This window comes from Eurosta solidaginis, chromosome 1, assembly GCF_040869045.1.
Source record: "Eurosta solidaginis isolate ZX-2024a chromosome 1, ASM4086904v1, whole genome shotgun sequence".
Classification (NCBI taxonomy): Eukaryota; Metazoa; Arthropoda; class Insecta; order Diptera; family Tephritidae; genus Eurosta; species Eurosta solidaginis.
This window is the reverse complement of record NC_090319.1, coordinates 172,925,686-172,948,464: the sequence shown is the minus strand read 5'-3', so window position 1 is coordinate 172,948,464 and position 22,779 is coordinate 172,925,686. Positions and strand designations below refer to the sequence as shown.

The following is a 22,779-nucleotide window of genomic DNA, read 5'->3' as shown; positions in this document are numbered from 1 at the left end:
CAACTCTCTATTGGATACACCTCTAGTTCAGATCAACGACGTGTTAAATTGTAAGAATAATATTCTTGATTTGGTATTTGTTGATGACTCTGTGGTGTTTCTCCATTATCTCTTCCTGAGGATCCCCTATACCCTACGATTGAAATTGCTCTTGATATTGTTCTACTTCCTACTGTGTCCGATGTATTTAAATTAAAATCTCGTTCGAGATATTCCTTTAAAACCAATTTCTTTAAACTAAATGAATTGATTGCTAACCATGATTGGTCAGACTTGTATGGGTGTCATGACCTAGAATCAGTAATTTCCCTATTTTTACTCTTAATTGCATCTTCGAAAGCTGTGTTCCTTTCAGATGCGTTTGTGTAGGGTTAAAGGAGCCACCTTGGTTCTCTAAACAACTTGTGAGACTTAATAACATCAAAACTAGGCTTTATAAACGTTTTAAGAGATCAGGAATACCATCTGACTTTTCAAAGTATCTAGTTGCTCGCTCCGACTTTCATTGTCTTAATCAAATGTGTTACACAAATTATTTAACCAGTTGTAAACTTCAGTTTTTTAGTAATCTGAAAAAAATTTATAATTTTGTTAACTCTAAGAGAAAAACTTCTGGATTTGCTGCTACCTTCACTTTTGGTTGTAAGAATGCTAATGCTGCTAAGTGGTATAGGGGCATAGCCAAGCTTTCAGCTATCCCTAAAACTTTCGAACGAATTATTACTCGTCAACTTCAGCACATGTGTAGCTCTTTACTATCGTCTAGCCAGAATGGTTTTGTACCTCGAAGATCAACCACTACCAACTTGCTAGAGTTTACCTCGTTAGTAATGGACGGATTTTTAAACAAAAAGCAAATTGACGTGATTTACGCCGACTTCAGTAAAATCATGAACTTCTAATTTCTCAACTTGATTTTCTTAGGTTTCCGAAGCATTTACTTCTCTGGCTTGAAAGTTATCTCGCCAACAGGACTCAGCAAGTTTTGTTTAAAAGTTGTCTTTCAAAGAAGTTTAATGCAACGTCTGGGGTTCCTCAAGGTAGTAATTTGGGTCCATTACTTTTTACCCTGTTCATAAATGATTTACCAAAATTTATCTTACATTCCCGTATTTTTATGTATGTGGATGATGTTAAACTTTGCTATGCATACCTGCCCTCTGAGTTATCCTCTTTCCATCTCTTACAGGCTACTTTGACTCTTTTCAATGCTTGTACAGCGAATTTACTACATATAAACTGTTCTAAATGCAAGCTGGTGACATTTCATCGTGTGAAGCCAATTTTGGCATCTTATACATTAAATAGCACGCTCTTGGAGCGTATATCTGTTGTAAGTTATTTGGGAGTTATCTTTGATCCGAAACTGTGTTTCAATATGCATATTTCATCAATTTTGAACAAAGCAACAGGGGTACTTGGATTTGTGAAACGGTCGGTTGATGATCCGTATCTCACTAAGCTCCTTTTCACATCTTTAGTACGTCCAATACTTGAGTACTGCTCGTGTGTCTGGTGCCCGCGGTATCAAAACTATATACATCGAATTGAGTCGGTTCAGAAACAATTTTAAATTTTCGCACTCCGTGGCCTTAACTGGGATCCTAACCTTCATCTGCCACCATACAAAAATAGGCTGCTTCTTATTAATTTGCCAACTTTGGAAAACCGAAGAATATTACTTGGGGTAATGTTCCTGCACAAGCTCATCATTGGTGAGGTAGACTCCTCTTACCTTGTCAGTCACCTAAACTTCGCTGTCCCTAGCAGAACTTTTAGACACTATGTGCCCTTCCACCTATCAAGTTGCCGACAAACTTTTGCTAAAAACAATCTCTTGCGGAATTGGTGCGCGCATTATAATCATTTGTATAATTGTATCAGCATGGAATACTCTTTTACTGCTTTGCATAATTCAATACTCTCATATCTGACCTGATTGTTAATTAAAATAAGAACAAATTTAATTCTCTTTTTGTTTAGAGTTGAATTTAATTTTTAAAGTTCTTATGTATTTAATCCTAATATTTTTATTTATTTATTTATTTATTTATTTATTTATAAGTCTACAAATTAAACAATTATACAGACCAAATATACCGACACTTAATTCTCAGATGTAATACACGATATATACAACATAAGCAGTCATCAATTTTAAAGTAATATTTAAACAGTATTTAATTAAACGCTTGACAATTTCAATTCAAAACTTAGAAGTAAGCAAAAGTTAAAATGTTGTAAATGTGTTAAAATGTACTCATGAAGGAGCTATTAAATAATAATTTATGAAATTGACAATAAGGCAAATTAAAAATAGATAAATTATATACATAATAGAATTTATACAGAGTAAATTTCATTGCATACATATAAAAATAATGATTACAACGAAATTTTGCAAACAAGTTTCAAGTAACTGGTACTTCATATTTGAAACAGAGGGTTGAACAGTATATCACGGTTTAGCGTTCTTTGCTTCATTTCCAATTACAAATTTAATGTAGTTAAAAGGTATTAATACCAAGAAACGAGTCGCAGACGTCTAAATTTTTACAGTGTTTACTAAAATCACGACATAAACCGCGAAGTGGTTCGTGCATTTCATCATTCGACCTGCATGTAGCTACAAAAATTGATTGAAAATGTCTAGATGGCCTAATAGGAACGTTAAACTTAATTTCACCAAGCAAAAATGGACTATTTATTGACCCTCTTATTAATTTAACAATAAATAAGACACCAAGCATCTCCCTGCGGCTCTGCAATGTGGGCAGCTGTATTAGTTTTAACCGGCTGCAATAGGGGGGAAGATTTTTAGAAGGATCCCATGGTAAGTGTTTTAAAGCGAAAAGCAAAAATTCTTTCTGGACCGATTCCAGCTTGTCAGAATGAACCTGATAACGCCGATTCCAAATTATTGAAGCATATTCCAAAGTAGGTCTGACCAATGATATAAAAAGAGTTTTTGTAACGTATGGGTCATTAAATTCTTTAGACCAACATTTAACGAAAGCCAAAGTACCTTTAGCGCTATTCACGCAAGATTCAATATGAAGTTTAAAATCGAGTTTTGGGTCCATTGTAACGCCTAAATCAATAAAATTAGCGACTTGCTTGATTACATAGTCGCCAATAACATAATCATGGGATTGGAAGGACTTCCTTGTAAAACACATGAACTTACATTTAGGTAGGTTTAGTGACATGGCTTTTACATTACACCAGTCACCTAGACTACTCAGATCAGCCTGAAGACATGCCCTATCCACGGGTGAGAGGATGGGCATTACAAGTTTGACATCATCAGCGTACATCAACGGCTTGCAGCTCTTCAAAACACTAGGAAGGTCATTAATTAGCTTTTAAATTTACAAATATTTTGTTAGTGAATTATATTATCTTTAGTAGTCGACCGCGTTGTGTCTGTTGTTGACTTTAAATACAAAAAATAAAAAATAAAAATATGCCATCACAGAAGCTGTCGGACTGCGACTTCGAACTCATACCCTCGTCGACGTCACTTTCCTAGAAGCTCTGGTGTAGCTCCGAAGACTTTCTGACGGATGTTTTTGTCGCGCTATGCTTCCGAGCTACAAAAAAAAAAAAACAAAAAACACCTTGAAATGTTAGGGAGTATTTATTCGGCCAAGGATGCCGCCTTCGAAATCATAAGCAGTCTAAGTCGATATCATTGGGTAACACATGGGTGAAAATCATATAATCCTTGGCGCATCTACATAATTTAAACTTTACAAGAATCGTGAATAAAAGTTTTAAAATGTAGACCAAAATTCGCAGACGTTTGTGTTCGATACATTGACATCAATAGTCCTCGTTTCCGACCTTATGATATAAGAGCTCATTGTGGATGACCGCCTTCAGTGTCCAGACTAGTTCGACTATCCTCTTCGTTAGGATAGTAGAACACCCGGTCATCGACTGTCTTGAGAAAGCTCGAGCGCCCATCTAGCGATCCGGCCTGACGGACTTTCGATCGCGTTCAACCATTTCAAAGCCAGGTGATCGGTGATCACCGTGAAAGTGTACCCTTCTAAATATGGTCTCATTTTCCTCATTGCCCACACGATTGCTAAACATTCCTTCTCAGTTGGTGAGTAGTTCATCTCGGCTTTATTCAACCTAGCTAGCATACGCTATCACTCGTTCTTCGTCATCCAACCCCTGTGTGAGAACTGCTCCGAGACCATAATCGCTCGCGTCCGTCTGTAATCGAAATCTTTTAGTAAAATCTGGGCAAGCTAGTGCCGGTGCTATTAGTGCATTCTTCAACGTTTCGAATGCCGCCTGTTGTTCTTCGGACCATTTCCACCTACTTCCCTTCTTCAACATTGACGTCAGTGTGAGCGCAACTTGTGAAAAGTCGGGTACGAACCTCCGGTACCATGAAACTATCCCCAAAAAGTGCCTTAACTCTCGTATGTTGTGTGGTGGTGTCAACTCCTTGATAGCCGCAACTTTGTCGGGATCCGTGTGTATTCCTTCCTCGCTGACGACGTGGCCTAGCTATTTCAAATTTTTCTTAAAAAAGTCACATTTCTCTGGGTTGATCTTCAGATTCGCCCTCCGTAGCCGCCGGAATACTCCTCCTAGGTGCTTTATGTGCTATTCCAAGGTTGTCCTGGTGATGATATCATCCAGGTAGGCAAATGCATTTGGTTCCAACTCTGGGCCAACAACGCGGTCGAGTGCTCGCTGAAACGTAGCCGGAGCGGAATGTAGACCGAACGGCATCACTTTCCACAGCCCTCTGCCGGGCACGGTGAATGCTGTATGCTTCTGCTATCTTCTTCCATCGGGATTTGCCAATAACCACTTTTGAGGTCCAGACTGCTGATAAAATGCGCGCTACGTAGTCTATCCAAAATATGTTGTTTTCTTGGGAGTGGGTACGCATCTGGCACTGAGTGGGCGTTGAGCTGCCGATAGTCAACGCAGAGTCTCCATTTGCCGTTCTTCTACCGGGCTAGAACTATTGGTGCACTGTGTGGGCTGTGAGATGGTTCGATGCAACCTTTCTCTATCAGCTCGTCTATCTCCTAGTTTATGATCTCCTGCAACTTTGGGTTCTTAGGGAAATACCGCTGTTTGGACGGTCATCTCGCATCACTATCTTATGCGTGGCAACGTTGGATACTCCTGTCATCTCTTCGAAAATCTGTAATTCACGCTTTAGAAAGGTACTCACCGCCACGTCACTCCTCACGTCTTTCTCGATATATGCGCTACCTTCGCCCTCCATCATAGTTGTACACGTTACCATCTCCTGCGCTCTCTCTTCTGCTCGTAGCGTTGTTGTTTCGTTGCCACACCTCAGCTCAAATTTAGCCTTTGCCAGATAGTCTGTCACGATCACCACGCTGACGACTAACCCAGGCAGAACTAACAACTCACTCTGATGCACTTGATCCCCCAGTTTTACCTCTGCGTCCACTGCCTCCGCTATCCATGCTGCGCTGCCATCGTCCAACACCACTCGTTTCTGTATCTTCTTGAACCTCCGTTCGTCTATTTTCGCCGCTGTCTTCTCGCTGATGAAACTTCGTGTCGCCCCCGTATCTACTGACGCCATGACTTCCTCTCCACCCAGGGTTACTGCAGCCAAGATTCGCCCTTGGGTCTGCCTAAATGTGCTTACTGAGTACGAGGTTGGGTTTGTTGAGACGCCACCCCTCGATACCAATGGGGTCTCTGCCCGTTTCCCTGCTGTCGATGACAGCAGTCACGCGTTAGTATACCTACTCGGCCACACTTCCAGCAGAAATCCCTTCGATCGTTGCGACACCCATGTGCGTAGTGTCCGCTTTCTCCGCATCGCCTGCATGCGTTCCGTGGATCGATGGGCCCTTGGTGCGGTATCGTCGCATGCTCTGGCGTGTTCGCTTGTCGTTACGCCACCGGTCTTCGAACTCCTTGTCTCTCATCTTCGTGCATATAGTGATAATGCTCGGTTGGCCGTCGCGGCACAAAAGGTTTCGCCGCTGGCCTCAGCGGTTCTTCCTCCGCCACGATGTTCTCGTAGTCCTCGGCCATGCTTACCAGTTCTTCTAGACTGGAGAACTCTCTCCGTTTGATGTAAAGCTGGTATTCTTCTCGACAATTTCTGTAAATCCGGTTCAGCTTCTGCTCGCCGTTGTAGTCAGCGTGACGCATGAGTGCCTGTCACGATAAAACGTAATCTTTAAACTGCTCACCCGCTCGTTGCACATGCTGCCGGATCTCATCATCTAGCTGATCGAAATACCTCGATTTCAGGAAAAATTTTAGAAAGTCCTTCTTGAAGGCTTCCCACTCTTGCCACTGCCTGTTGTTGTTCCGGTACCACACCAAAGCCTTGTCCTTCAGCAACTCAGGTAACGCTCGTGGAATGGAATCGCGACCAACTTCGTAACTGTCGGCCAGCTCCTCCACCCCCTCAATGAAACTAAGTGGCTCCTTATCGCCGTCGTACTTCAACCCCCACTAACGTACTCGGTCCATTACGTTGGCGTGCGACACCGGCTGGTGCGTGGCGTATATCGGCGTTTGCAAACTTCTTCTTGGGTCCGCCGTCTGATTTATCACTTTTGGTGTTTCTTTTTATTCCTGTGATATTGGCATTAATATAAAGAATATACACGAGGCGCCCAGTCATGGGACGAAGCCACACATTGGGCTGACAAAGAAAGAACTAGGAAGGCTGCGTTCGAATTTCTTCCGCACACGCTCCATCGTCCAGGTACCATCGGCGGATGCGAGCCTGCAACGACAGCCTTATTATGTGTATGTGTTCTGTGTGTTTATGTTATCCCCAAATGAAACTTCTGAGTGAAAGCGTGTGTATAGGTGTATGTGTAAGCGTGGATTGGTAGCTCGACGCGCAGGCGTAGTTACGATATTAGCTGGCAGTTTGAGTGAACTACATCGCGACACCAGGCGGTGTGATCGCCGATAGCCATCGGCTCCTGAGAGCAATCGGAAGCAAAAAGAATTTAGTGTCAAGGTGTCCACAATTTAAGGCGGTTCGGTGTGCGCGTCGCAAACAAAAATAAAAATAAGGTCTACATTGGGACCACAAAGCGGGCGCTCGGCACGCGGGTAGCTGAGCACGAAGCAGATATACGTAAACAAAAACAAAGCACAGCTTTGGCACAGCATGTAATAGAAAATAAACACCAAGCTGATTTTGAAAACATAAAAATAATAGACACCGAAAGGACAGAAAAAGCGCGTGACACCTTAGAAAGCCTAAGAATTTTTCAAAAAAGAGGAAACACAATAAACAAAAGAGAAGGTACAGACAATATCGCTGCAGCGTACCTGTTATGTTTGTAATTTAGTTTTTAGTATGACAAGTATACCGCATGTAGGTGGTATCGATTTTTTCTACTTTATTAACTTTCCGCAATTTTTTAATATTCAAATGTTTTAAAAAGTTTAAATGTTTTAGTGAAAATTGTGTTTTTCGTTAATTTTCCATCATTGTAAGTAAGAAAAATTTTTGTGCAATCAATATTTATTTGCAATATTTTAAATTTTAAATCTATATGTATCTGATTGTGTTCTTTGTTGTTTTTTTGTTTTATTAAATAAATACAATGTCACGCTCCTGAAGATGCCAAGGAAATTTGGCGAAACGTCGAGCTGAAAGGTGGAATAATCTTTATTTTTATTTGCACCCAACACAATAGATCTGCGTACCTTAAAATATACATAAAAAAATAAAAATAAACAAAAGTTTAGTGAAAGAAAAAAAAATTGTAATAAGATTTACAGTAGAAGAAAAAAAAATTTACAAAAAAAAAAAGAGAAAAAAAAATCAGAGTTTTAAAGTGACAACAAGAGAAAGAAAAAATTATATATTTTTAGAAAAAGAAATTGTTAGAGTGCAACAAGTAAACGGTGGACGGACCGAAACGTTAAAAACAACAAAGGGTCAACAGCTTACCGGAACCAGAAAAACTTTCAACAACATATATTTTATCCAGCAGTATCCCGCCAAACAAAACCGAGGTAAGTTTTTTTACTATAAGGTGACTTCCTGCTTTTTAAAAGTAAAGAGTAAATTCAAGTGTCGGTAGAAAAGAAAAAAAAAACACAAATTTTAAGCATACGCGGTTTTGGAAAGATATCATAGAAGTGAAAGTTAAGTTAGTGAAAATTGGCCAAATCGAAATTTATTTTCAAATTCGAAAATATCACAAATTTTAAACATACGCGGTTTTGGCAAGATAGCATACAAGTGAAATTTAATTTAGTGAAAATTAGCCAAATCGAAATTTATTTTCAAATTCGAAAAAATTTAATCACACTTGAAGATGCATGAAGTAGAAATACATACATAGGTATTCGAATGTGTTTAAGTTATACCTGTAGATATATGTACATACGCATATGCATTTCACATTACTTAACTTGCATTGTTTGTGCATTTGTTTATTTCGCAGATTCGTGTCAGCGGGAGGCAAAAAGGCTGAATATCGGTTTCTTTAAAAACTTGGATTTACCACCAATCCGAGAATAACAACAACAGCCCCAGCATACATAGCGGCGCACACAACCAATAGACATGCAACAGAACCGTGTTGTACCCAGCAACAACAACTGTGACGGACTTTTCCTTATGCCGGGGTATTCTCAGTCCGTCCAGGATCCCTTTGGGAATAGAGAAGTATACTTATCGCCTCCTTTTAAAGATAAAGATCCTGTTTGTTGTTAAAACGTTATAAACTCTACTACGCTTAAACTATAATCTCAATCTATTCGTAAAGAAAGTGGAGGTGGAGAACCATCACTTCCTCCCAGTCGGAGGAGTTGGTAAAACACCCACCGAGTATAAAACTTAAAGATACCCTGTTCTTCCTGAAGGTTGCAGAGGTGGAAAAACCACCACAATCCCTCCAACGATGGGGTTGCAAAAACCCCAAAGTTACTAAAATAAAGAACTCATGAGATGGGAAAATCCCAGGAGTCCTATTCACCGCTAAACAAGGTGTTAGCAGGCTACTATACCTAGCTGGCTGCTGCTCAAATTCGCAAAATTTGTCGCCCTTTTATACTTGTCCACGCGCAGGTGGACAGTTATCCTGCAACAATAAATCTTACTTATTATATGTATCCAACGTTTAACGGTATTATTCTACCCACATATTCAATTATCTACTTGTATATAAGTATTTATTTCTAAATTACATATGTAGTAATTCCCCTTGGACTGCCCCCTAGCATGTGAGTTCATTGATACGCATCTCCAGTTAGCATAGTTACTTTCAATTTCCCTCTGTTGCCTGCTTATTGTTCCTTGTTGTTGTCAACGAGTTGGTTGCCCTTCGTAAGAAACTTGCAAGTGTAATGTTTATTTCTACATAGTACCCACGTAGTGTTGTTGGTATGCTGAGGTGACGTCTTTCTAGTACATTGCATTTTTTTTTCCTCTTTGTGCGATGTCCGCCTTGACAGTTCGCTTCAATGCCTGCTGCGCTTGGTCGCAATTTCTTTGTATACGTATGTATGTTTGTACATTTTTGGTGCTCTTGCAGTGGGAGTTTATGTGTGTTACTTGTTGCGTTGCTGTATTCCCATCGTTGTTTAGAATTCCAGCAGGTCCGCTGATCTCAATGCAAAACCAAAGTTTTTCCCGTTTGATCTCTATGCAAAATATTATATCCACATAAAATATCTGCCGTATGCGGGCAGAGAAAATTATGTTTTTGCGAAATAATAAATATATAAGTGTTTCTGGGTGTTATTGGGTGTTTCAGAAAAATGACTAATTTATGTGTGTAAGTTCAATTTATATAATTCAGGTTTATATATTTTACATGCTATATGCAGTGATATAAATTCATTGTCATATCCATTAGGGTGTTTCGAAAAATAGTATATAATTTGTAATAGTAGATTATCTAAGTTCGAATATGTGGGCCCCATGCATTTGGGCCTCCCGATGCATTTGCGTCCTCACACTCTCGCCTCACCTGCCGCAATGTGACTTGCTGTCACCATTGTAAAATTCAATTTCTCGTAGCGGTCAATGCTTGTATTCCTTATGGGGTAATCTCTCGCGATCTGGCCCATGCTCTGAAATGAAATGTTATGCAGAATTCGGTCATCAGGTTATAGCATTGGCTAGCTATGTTGTTGGCGTAGTTCATCGCCGTCTGGATCCCGTTGTCCAGGGTTGGGGCTTGCGCTTGTGCTGTGTGCCACCCACTCCGGTCTCCATCTACCATCTGTTGATTGTTGCTTATGTCTGCGCGTTCGATTCTGGACCCATTTGCACCTGAATTGGCGAGTGCTAGTGAACCACATACCGCTACCGTGCTGTAATCTGTCCGATCTTCTTCCGTTACCTGGACTGCTTGCGATGTTGACGCGCGTGGCGTTGCTCTTACTACGGCCAGTTGCCCTGTGTGTTTCTCGGTGGAAATCTCGGTGAAATGTGGGTTCGGGGTTCTACTACACGATGCCGATGATGTTACGTGTTTTGTTGCCACTGTCGTCGCGTTTTTTCCCCGATTGGAACTTCGGTGAAGCCCCCATTCGGGGCTTGGCGGGACGCTTTTGACTTACCACGCACACGGGGTGAACGTATTCTTCTTTCTGGATCCGACTTGCTTCTTCTTCGACTGTCGCCTGATGGTATGCTTTTAGCTCGCTTATTTGTGCCGTTCTCCTTTTGCCGTTATGCACCTTGTCTAGCTCGACGATTATGGGCGATACCAAGTTCGTTACACGATGAGTCCCACTGTATATAGGTGCTAACTTTGCTGCAAAGTTGTCCACTGCCTTGGACAGCTGATGCTCTTTTGCTAGTACCAAGTCGCCCACCGCCGGTTGCCACTGTCTCCTACGTAAATTATAATGCCTTGCCTGCTCCGCTGATGCTTGCTGTTTCTACGACATGCCCTCTGATATACCTCTCTCATTTTCGCCATCTTTTCACTGAGAGCCACCTTCTCCTCGCCTGTGCCAAATTTTTGCTCATCGTAGAGGGCGTTGGGGAGCCTCGGTTCCCTACCCTGTACCTCGATTCTGGACTGTAGCCTGTTGACTCGCATACGCTCGTATTCAGTGCTAGTGTAATCTCTGGAAACAACTCAACTTGTGAAAAATCGGGTACGAACCTCCTGTACCATGAAACTATCCCCAGAAATTGCCTTAACCCCCGTATGTTGTGTGGTGGCGTCAGCTCCTTGATGGCCGCAACTTTGTCGGGATCCATGTGTATTCCTTCCTCGCTGACAACGTGGCCTAGATATTTCAAACTTTTCTTAAAAAACTCACATTTCTCTGCGTTGATCTTCAGATTCGCCCTCCGTAGCCGCCGAAATTCTTCTCCTAGGTGCTTTATGTGCTCTTCCAAGGTTGTGCTGGTGATGATGATATCATCCGCGTAGGCAAACACATTTGGTTCCAAATCTGGGCCAATAACACAGTCGAGTGCTCGCTGAAACGTAGCCGGAGCGGAATGTAGACCGAACGGCATCACTTTCCACAGCCCTCTGCCGGGCACGGTGAATGCTGTATGCTTCTTGCTATCTTCTTCCATCGGAATTTGCCAATAACCATTTTTAAGGTCCAGACTGCTGATATAACGCGCGCTACGTAGTCTATCCAAGATATGTTGTATTCTCGGGAGTGGGTACGCGTCTGGCACTGAGAGGGTGTTGAGCTGCCGACAGTCAATGCAGAGTCTCCATTTGCCGTTCTTCTTCCGGGCTAGAACTATTGCTGCATTGTGTGGGCTGTGAGATGGTTCGATGCAACCTTTCTCTATCAGCTCGTATATCTCCTTGTTTATGATCTCCTGCATCTTTGGGTTCATAGGGAAGTACCGCTGTTTGATTGGACGGTCATCTCGCGTCACTATCTTATGCGTGGCAACGTTGGATACTCCTGTCATCTCTTCGAAAATCTGTAATTCACGCTTTAGAAAGGTACTCACCGCCACGTCTCTCCTTTCTCGATATTTGCGCTACCTTCGCCCTCCATCATAGTTGTACACGTTACCATCTCCTGCGCTCTCTCTTCTGCTCGTAGCGTTATTGTTTCGTTGCCACACCTCAGCTCAAATTTAGCCTTTGCCAGATAGTCTGTCACGATCACCACGCTGTCGACTAACCCAGGCAGAACTAACAACTCACTCTGATGCACTTGATCCCCCAGTTTTACCTCTGCGTCCACTGCCTCCGCTATCCATGCTGCGCTGCCATCGTCCAACACCACTCGTGTCTGTATCTTCTTGAACCTCCGTTCGTCTATTTTCGCCGCTGTCTTCTCGCTGATGAAACTTCGTGTCGCCCCCGTATCTACTGACGCCATGACTTCTTCTCCATCCAGGGTTACTGCAGCCAAGATTCGCCCTTGGGTCTGCTTAAATGTGCTTAATGAGTACGAGGTTGGGTTTGTTGAGACGCAACCGCTCGTTACCAATGGGGTATCTGCCCCTTTCCCTGCTGTCTACGACAGCAGTCACGCGTTAGTATACCTACTCGGCCACACTGCCAGCAGAAGTCTCTTCGTTCGTTGCGACACCCATGTGCATAGTGTCCGCTTTCCCCGCATCGCCTGCATGCGTTCCGTGGATCGATGGGCCCTTGTTGTGGTATCGCCGCATGCTCTGGCGTGCTCGCTTGTCGTTGCGCCTCCGGTCTCCGATCTCCTTGTCTCTCATCTTCGTGCATATAGTGATAATGCTCGGCTGGCGGTCGCGGCACAAAGGGTTTCGCCGCTGGCCTCAGCGGTTCTCTCTCCGGTATGATGTTCTCGTAGTCCTCGGCCATGCTTACCAGTTCCTCTAGGCTGGTGAACTCGCTCCGTTTGATGTAAAGCTGGTACTCTCGTCGACAATTTCTGTAAATCCGGTTCAGCTTCTGCTCGCCGTTGTAGTCAGCGTGACGCATGAGTGCCTGTAACCATAAAACGTAATCTTTAAACTGCTCACCTGCTCGTTGCTTCCCACTCTTTCCACTGCCTGTTGTTGTTCCGGTACCACACCAAGGCCTTGCCCTCCACCCGCTCAATGAAACTATGTGGCTCCTTACCGCCGTCGTACTTCAACCCCCACTTACGTACTCGGTCCATTACGTTGGCGTGCGACACCGGCTGGTGCGTGGAGTATATCGGCGTTTGCAAACTTCCTCTTAGATCCGCCGTCTGATTTATCACTTTTGGTGCGGGGCCGCTGCCGCCGGGCACTACTAATTCGTTGATGTTTGGTGTTGGTGGCCTGACCCGGTATGCTGAAGAGCTAGCTCTTCAAAACATGTCTCAAACGCTGAGTCGTTGCCCTGTGCCTCCATAAAGTTCGCCAAGCGTTTCCGTAGCTCTTCTACCGTCCCTGTGCTCTCCACTTCAAACTCCGTGGTATATTTCACCAGCTCGTCGCGGTTGAGGTAATATACCCAGGTTACCTTTCCCATCGTGCGCGTCTACTCTGAATTCCCCTGTGTGGTCCTCCTGTGATTTTACTACATGTTATCCTCTTGTTGATTGTACTCCGGCTCTGTGTATTCCTTATTTATGGTCGCTGCTCGGGCGCCATTTGTGACGGACTTTTCCTTACGCCGGGGTATGCTCAGTCCGCCCAGGATACCTGTGGGAAGAGATAAGAATCCCTATCGCCCCTTTTAAAGAGTAAGATCCTGTTTTTGTTTAAACGTTATAAACTCCACCCTCGATGTTCTATGCCGATGGGGTTAGGAAAACCCGCACCGGGACTACGCTTAAACTAAAATCTCAACCTATTCGTAAAGAATGCGGAGGTGGAAAACCACCACTTCCTCCCAGTCGGTGGAGTTGGTAAAACCCCCACCGAGTATAAAACTTAAAGATTACCCTTTCTTCCTGAAGGCTGCGGAGGTGGAAAAACCACCACAATCCCTCTAACGATAGGGTTGGGAAAACCCCCTAAGTCTCTAAACTAAAAGACTTGTGAGCTAGAAAATCCCAGGAGTCTCATTCACCGCTAAACAAGGCGTTAGCAGCCTCCTATACCTAGCTAGCTACTACTCAACTTCGCAAAATTTGTCGCCCTTTTATACTTGTCCACGCGGAGGTGGACAGTTGTCCTGCAACAATAAATCTTACTTATTATATGTATTTACATAAGGTATCCTACGTTTAACGGTATTATTCTACCCATATATTCAGTTGTTTACTTGAATATAAGTATTTAATTCTAAATTACATATGTAGTAATTTCCCCTGGACTGCCCCCTAGCATGCGAGTTCATTGGTACGCATCTCCAGTTAGTTAGCATAGTTAACTTTCGATTTCCCTCTGCTGCCTGCTTATTGTGCCTTGTTGTTGTCAACGAGTTGGTTGCCCTTCGTAAGTAACATGCAAGTGTAATGCTGCCTAGTACCCATGCTGTGTTGTTGGTATGCCGAGGTGGCGTCTTTTTGGTACATTGCGTTTTTTTTTTTTTGGTTTCCTCTTTGTGCGACGCCTGCCTGTACGGCTCGCTTCAATGCTTGGTTGCAATTTCTTTGTATACGTATGTTTGTACGTTTTTGGTGCTCTTGCAGTGGGAGCTTATGTGTGTTGCTTATTGCGTTGCTGTATTCCCATCGTTGTTTAGAATTCCAGCAGGTTCGTTGATCTCAATGCAAAGCCAAAGTTTTTTTCCGTTTGGTCTCTATGCAAAATATAATATCCAACCAAAATATTTGCCGTTTGCGGGCAGAGAAAATTGTGTTTTTGCGAAATAATAAATATATAAGTGTATATTAGGGTGTTTCAGAAAAATTATTATTATATGTGTGTAAATTCAATTTATATAATTCAGGTTTATATGTTTAACATGCTATATGCACTGATATAAATTCATTTTCATATACATTAGGGTGTTTCGAAAAATGATATATAATTTGTAATTGTAGATTATCTAGGTTCGAATGTGTGGGCCCCAAAGTCGGTGGATTTGGGTCCGCACAATACTTAAATATTTAAAAATAATCTATTAGTAAAAACGATTTTTGTTAACTCAATAACAAAAACTTACATTCATAGAATCGAATGATTACTAACCCACTAACAAAATTAAATTAGAAATAACGTTTTAAAGAAACAGAAATATTTTGTAAACCCGCTACTAACACATTTAACTATGTATCTAAAATTAAGAGTAAAAAACCTAGTCTTAACTCACTTAAATAGTCAACAAGTAATAGGAAAAATTTTTTGTTAACCCAATAACAATAATCTACATTCATAGAATCTAATGATTACTAACCCGCTAACAACATTAAATTAGATATAACATTTGGCGTTGCAGATTCCCACTCCATATTTTCAATTACAAGGCACCAATCGCAACAGTCCAGGACGGAAATGGCTGGATCATCGGTGGGTCATTTAAGCTGGTACACGTCGTCAACCTCCAAAAATGTGTCACAGTTCTGATGCAAATGCAAAACCTTACAGGTCAGCTAATGAAACGACCCAATGACCACCTCTTAGCGCAGCTGTATTTTAACCAAACATTGGGGCGACTCGAGGAGTTGATGGTAACCAGAAGCAAAATGAGAATAATCCGATCTATTGACTGAATAGGCTCAGCCTGGAAATGGCTGGCAGGATCACCTGACGCAACTGACTGGAATAATATCCTCAACAGTAAAAATCATGTCATCGAAAACAATCACCAACAATATAAAATCAATAAGAAACTATTAACAGCTAAGCAAGAAGTCCTGAAGAAAATCGACAAAGTGGTGGACCGCACCAATTACGTAGCAAAGAAAACCGAATTAATAGAATTAGAACAAAGCGCACTTCACAATATCCTGCTAGTTCGCGGCGAGATTAATAAGGCATGTCAACTCGCAAAACACGGAATTGTCAACAATTTACTTGACACCGGCGAAGTCAACCAGATCCTATCGGAAAGTACTTACAAACGGGACACTACTCATCTACTTCCTCTCAATGCCCAAGGTCACGTCTAGTAAATATAATCTCCTCATTTCTCGCGCCGAAATCTACGATGGAAAACAACTTGACCTACAATTCAGCAGGATGCTCGTCAAACAGAAAGAAACATACGGATTGAAAAGGATTGTTTATTGATCAGCTCAACCACAGTACGTAAATCAGAATCCTTGATCAAATTGGATGAAAGCGACTTCTTGCCACGATTGCTAAAAGGAGGAGAAGCTAGTTGCCAATTTAAGAGGCGGAATGACACACATATATAATTGATAAATGGAAACACCATTTTTATCTCCAACTACCAAGGCATAATTAGAGGTAATAATGGTTCAGAGGTAATAAATGGTACATATGTCATCCAATTGAATAATGAAACTGTTAGGATCGGTGACCAAGAGTTTTCCAGCAGCGAGGCGGCATGCCCTGCCATCTGTACTATCTAACCTAAACCCAACAAACACAGTTTCTAATGTTAGAGAAATATTGTAGTTTTACATAAGAATTCTAATGTAGTTCTCTAATGCATTTCGAATCGAAAACTAGGTTAGAGAACTCGGTTAGAATTCGACTGTGAAACGATCCGAATAACACTAGAAATGCGATGTTATGATTATTGTCACAGTTATCGATTATTCGCACGACATGATCAGTCATAGTGTTATACAAAAAAAATAAAAATTGTGAAAAGTTGTGTGGAAATATTGTAAGCTGAGAAATAAGTTTTTTATTTATAATAATAAATACTAGTAAGTGAAAATGAATCCAAGAAAGTTAAAAAGGGAAAGCGAGCCGATTATTGAAGGGCTATTTGAATGGCATGAAGAAAACGCTTCCTCATACGTACCTCAAACAAATGCCGAGCTCAATCCTGAGGAAATAAGTGGAAGCGAAAATCCCAACACATTAACTAGTACTGAAAACTATGAAACATACGATAGGATTTTGATTATTTTTAGTTTATTATAATTTATAAGCTTATAACCAAATAAAAGTATCTGATATAATGAAACAATGAAAATTTCGCTGATTTTACATAACTGAACTAAATTGCGCATCACTTAAAAATTCTCATTAGAAACCCATTAGCAATTGACGTTAGAATTCGATTAGAATTCTAACCCTTTCCTCGATATCGAGAACGAAGTCCCCTTTTTGTCGAGAATGGTATAATTCGCGACAGTTTCGCAAATCGTCCTCTAACCTTCTAACTTAGAGAAATACATTAGAATTCGACTCGTCTTCTAATCGTTTTCTAACCTAAATGTTTGTTGGGAAGAAGCATACCACGAAGTTAAACTTGGAATATGTTTACGACAGCACGATGAGGAACGTAAAGTATCTAGGGTATGTTAATGAAAAGATCAATTTTTCCCTAATTACAGAAGCCATTTCAATCCTCGCAATACTATTCATTGCCGGCCTGCTAAGGAGATGCTACACCAAAAGACTAGATCTTCCACCGGATCAAATTCCTACACATTGGACAGGAAACGTCAGTGTTAACAAAATGTCAAACAAAGTAATTGACAATTAACAACTCCAGCATTATCAACAGATGGCGCAACACTGAATAAATATAGTTGGTAAGAAGAAATAGAAGTAGTAATTTGTTAGTCAAACAAACCACCGCTGTATACCTAAATGGTTAGCGCAGCGTACCTAAAGCGTACTGATGATGAAGGCTTAGCACCCTTCCAAATGGCTCTATCTGCGCAGCTATGGCAGGTTGTCTGAAACATTTTCTACTTACTATTCCAAAAACAATATAAAATTTTTCAAATTTAGAAAAATTAAAAAATAACAATAATTATCATTAGAAAAAATTATTGTTCTGGCCTTGAGCTCGAATCGAACCTTGAATCAATTATCAATAGGCCGATAAAAACAAAAACAATTGTTAATAAACCATGAGCACTTGGGAATGTCAAACAAAGTAACTGACAATAAATACATCCAGCATTATCAGTGATTTGCAACAGATGGCGCAATACTGAATAAATATACTTGGTAAGAAGGAATAGAAGTAGTAATTTGTCAGTCAAACAAACCACCATTGTATAGATAAATGGTTAGCGCAGCATGCCTAAAGCGTACTGATGATGAAGGCTTAGCACCTTTCAAAATGGATCTATCTGCGCAGGTATGGCAGGTTGTTTGTCTGAAAAATTGTCTACCTACTATTCCAAAAACAAAATACAATTTTTCAAATTTAGAAAAATTAAAAAATAACAATAATTATCATTAGAAAAAATTATTGTTCTGGCCTTGAGCTCGATTCGAACCTTGAATCATTTATCAATAGGCCGATAAAAACAAAAGCAATTGTTAATAAACCATGAGCACTTGGGAATGTCAAACAAAGTAATTGACAATAAACAAATCCAGCATTATCAGTGATTTGCAACAGATGGCGCAACACTGAATAAATATAGTTGGTAAGAAGGAATAGAAGTAGTAATTTGTCAGTCAAACAAACCATCGTTGTATAGCTAAATGGTTAGCCCAGCGTGCCTAAAGCGTACTTATGATGAAATGCTTAGCACCCTTCGAAATGGATCTATCTGCGCAGCTATGGCAGATTGTCTGAAACATTTTCTATTTATTTCCAAAAACAAAATACAATTTTTCAAATTTAGAAAAATTAAAAAATAACAATAATTATCATTAGACAAAATTATTGTTCTGGCCTTGAGCTCGAATCGAACCTTGAATCAAAATCGTTAAAAGAAAATCCGCACCCGAACTATATTGCGTAGATAATAGCCTACCAGTTACGGAGATCAGGACCAACATAACATCAGAAAGCCGAAATCACTCACTGCAAAATTTCACCCCTTCACGATTTTCAACTTTTGATCTACCAGACGCAGATCTTTAAAGGAGGAGGAGTTATCTCACCTGTAAACCCAATACTGCCCAATGGCGCACCCTTTTCTCACGTTGCCAGGCATGTGACCGTATTGTTCCACTTATTAAATTCGCTGAAGCAGCACACGCGCAACCAACGATCAGGTCAGGTATCGAAATTATTGAAATAATTGGAATTGCAGTATAAGCAATTCCTGTCTACACGCGCAAGCCATCGACTTCCGAAATATGGGAACTGCAACCGCAGCATAAGTAGTTAGCAGTAATAGGTTAGCTAATAAGCTAATTCAGAAGTTTAGTTCAGGTAATTTTGGGACGTGGAAGTGGCACGTAATAAATTGTTATTAGTGAAATTGAAGTTGGTTGTGTTTTTACTTTTAAATAAATCAGTATCGGTGAAAAGTGGGTTCGCCGCACCTTTAATTTTTTATATCTCTTGAGAGACGAGAGATTAACTTATATGTACATCCATCCTGTCACCTGTTGCCCCAGTGGATACTGCCTAGCATCACTGGCGATAATCGTAGTATCTTCAATGCCCACGATCTGTGGCATTCCAACCTACAGGCGGATAGCAGAGGCGAGGTGTTCGCGGACCATACTACTCGTATGGTAGGAAGCTGTCACAGTTCGCCAGATATATTAATCGTGAGCGCAGGACTCGTAAACTGCGTCAACTGGCAGCCGATGGTAAATTAGCATCCGACCACCTACACATACTCCTTTCGCTCCAGCGATCTGCCGACTTCATCACTGCTAAATTCAGGAGTGTGCTTTCCGCAAGGTCAGTCAATGGGCCTCGGTTCGTTTTATTTCCGCCGGAAGAATCACGGAAATTCGGCCACATTTTCCAGCTGAGGCCGCAACTCTAGCGAGAGAACGTGACTTTATAAGACAGCACGAACCTGCGCCCCTGAAATAAGGGATAAAAACTAACATATCAGATTGCTAGTGGACGAACACAAGCGGGCGAAATGGGTGGAGCATGTAAAGGTTTGTAGCCTCTCTGCAGGTGTAGGTAAGCTATGGTCCACCGCTTAACCATCTAAAGTAGTAGGCCCAGACGGCATAACCATGCCGATGCTTACAAAACTAAGCAAAGGGGGATTCAATTATCTAGCGCATGTCTTCAACCTGTCCCTGTCCACCTTCGTCATCCCCGAAAAATGGAAAATGGCCAGGTTGGTTCCACTATTAAAGCCTGGGAAACCAGATAAAATTGGAGATTCTTATCGTCCGATATCTCTCCTATCGCCCATAGCCAATACACTTGAAGCCATTCTGCTTCCCTATTTCACAGCAAATTTGGGTCTTGCCAATCATCAGCATAGTTTTCGAAAACTAAATAGAACTACCACCGCGCTAAGCGCCATTAACACTCAAATAAATTTCGGATTAAATTAAAAGCCCCACCATAGGACAGTACTCTTGCGCTAGACCTATAAAAAGCTTTTCACACTACAGGGTGGTGTCATATCTCCGCTTTTGTTTAACTTCTACATATCGAAGCTACCTTCGCCACCAGAAGGAATACCCCAGCGGGTTAGGGGGCTTAGAATATACCAAAGGCCTTCGGGGAGTGTCCTTATGGCTACAAAAACAACAACAACCAGAAGGAGTCACTATCGTTTCCTACGCCGATGACTGCACAATATAGGCCACAGGCCCAGGCCCATACATCGATGAGCTTTGTAACAAAATAAACAGCTAGCTCCCTGATCTTCCCAGTTTTTTGGCCTCGCGAGACCTGGCGTTGTCACCGACCAAATCATCGGCGACCTCATTTACAATATGGACACGACAAAGGTCGACCATATTGGACATCCACGTCGATGGCATAAGGCTACCGACTGTCTTACAAATAAATATTTTGGGTGCGACGTTCGATCAGGATCTACATTTTGGAGAACATGCAACCGCAATTGCACCTAAATTCCAGAGCCGTAAAAAAACCCTCGAATCTTTTGCCGGCAGCGCTTGGGGTAAAGACAAATAAATGCTCATTACCACTTACAAAGCAATTGGCCGGCCGATTGCATGCTACGCGTCTCTGATATAGTCGCCAAGCCCAAAAGTTAACCACTGGAAGAAAATACAGGCCTGCCAAAACACTACCCACCCTCAGAACCGCTACGGGCTATCTTCTTATATTCCTAGAACACCACCTACACAATGAGGCGAGAGTACTCCCCATTAGGTAGAGAAATGAAGTGCTGAATAAACAGTTTCTGTTGAATACCCAGAAGCCTGGACATCCCAACAGACATCTGATTGATGAGGCCACACCTCCCAGGGGATTAAGAGGTTTTCTCCGGCACCTGAGAAAACAGCCGTAGGAAGCAAAAAAGCACAAGCAGGTCATATCACTAAAGATCCACAAACAGATGTCGGAATTGCCCGGCGAAACCAGTTCTCAGCGAAAAATACTCATAATACGCAAAAGAGGGACTCACACTCCATAGGGAAACGCGCGTCACTCTAGCTCAACTTCGATCTGGGTACTGTAACAGGTTAAACTCTTACCTATCCAGATTCAACCCCGACATACAAAATGTATGTCCTGCTTGCAATGTGTCCCCACATAACACCAACCATCTCCTCAATTGTAACGTGGAATCAACGCCTTTCACTATGGTCCACCCCTGTTGCAACTGGAAGTTTCCTTGGACTCCCGTTAGAGGATATTGATGACAATTTGTGATCGGTCGCGCCTATTGGATGGGGCGAAGACCTGCTATAAAAACAACAACAACAAAGGGAATACCTTTTGTACTGGGGCAACAGGCAGGTTCAAATTTCAGAAATGTGTATCAGGAAGACGAGGGTAGTATAAAAAAGTTACCAACCACTGTAGGAGAGTTGTTGCACTCCTCAACTTCTTGTAAAAGGCGCTAACATCTGCGTACAATAGAGCTTGTCCACTGAGAAGATTCAAGAGGAAAGCAAAGCCACCATGGTTGAGTAAGGAGTTGAGTCTTTTTAGAAGAAAGTTATAAGAGGTTTTTAAATTGGCAAAGGTTAGTAGGTTATTGTGGAAACTCCATGTGGAAGAAAGAGCGAAGAAAGCCTCCACGGCCGTGTGTGCATGCAACAGGATGCTGGGTATTTACGGCAATTTTCAAACCCATACTTGTTTGGTGGACAGCCACACAAAAAAGTACATATACCCAAAAAAACTTGAGGGTGTATGCAACTTATCGATGTTTAGAATAACGGGAGCCTTAAAAACTATACCGACAGCAGCATGCATGCCATTCTACACATCCTGCCTGCAGACCTAATGGCCAAGAACATCGCGTTAGCAACTGCAACAAGGCTTAAGGCCTCGAGGTAGCTTGAGTGCATGTTCTATGGCCATAGCAGTATAGCACCATCTAATATGGGGAAAGCAAAGCATATGAAAGAGATCTTGGGGTCACAATTAAGCCGAAGGGTTGGTGCTAGGGTGTAGAAATACTATACACGGGATAACGGAAAGTTGCGAATTAATGGAAAAGGTTCGCTTAGACCGGACCATACATCTATACTGAGTTATAAAGGGATAGCAGTTAACGAAAAGCCGATGAGTTGGCAAAGGAGGGTGCAACACTTGCTGAATCGACGAAAGATGTCACAATCCGTTTGGGAGAAATCAAAAGCACAGGAAAGGCGTGGACAAAAGCGCAGGACCGCAAAATTTCCAAAATTAAGTGCAAAAGCTACGATATTAGACCCACAAAGTGGCTTATATTTCAGAAGATAGACTACTTTAGGCTTACGATGAGCATACTAACTGGGTACTGCCTTCTGGCGTCACATGCTAACAAGTTAGGTCCCGTCAGTAGGAAGTGCGAGCTACAGGAAGAAAGGGTTTAGCACGTTCTGTATTCGTGCCCTGCGCTCGCCAGGACAAGGCTGCAGATATTAGGGGCGGCAGAGCTGCCAGATGTCGAAGCAGCAATTAAGCTAGGTCCTAGAAAACTTCTTGTATTTGT

General features: G+C 41.8%; 1 protein-coding gene across 4 annotated transcripts in view; it reads right to left on the bottom strand.

Annotated features, from left to right (window-relative positions):
• The window catches only part of hyd (E3 ubiquitin-protein ligase hyd), a 1,108,663-nt gene that overhangs the window by 379,381 nt on the left and 706,503 nt on the right, over positions 1-22,779 (bottom strand). The window lies entirely within an intron of this gene.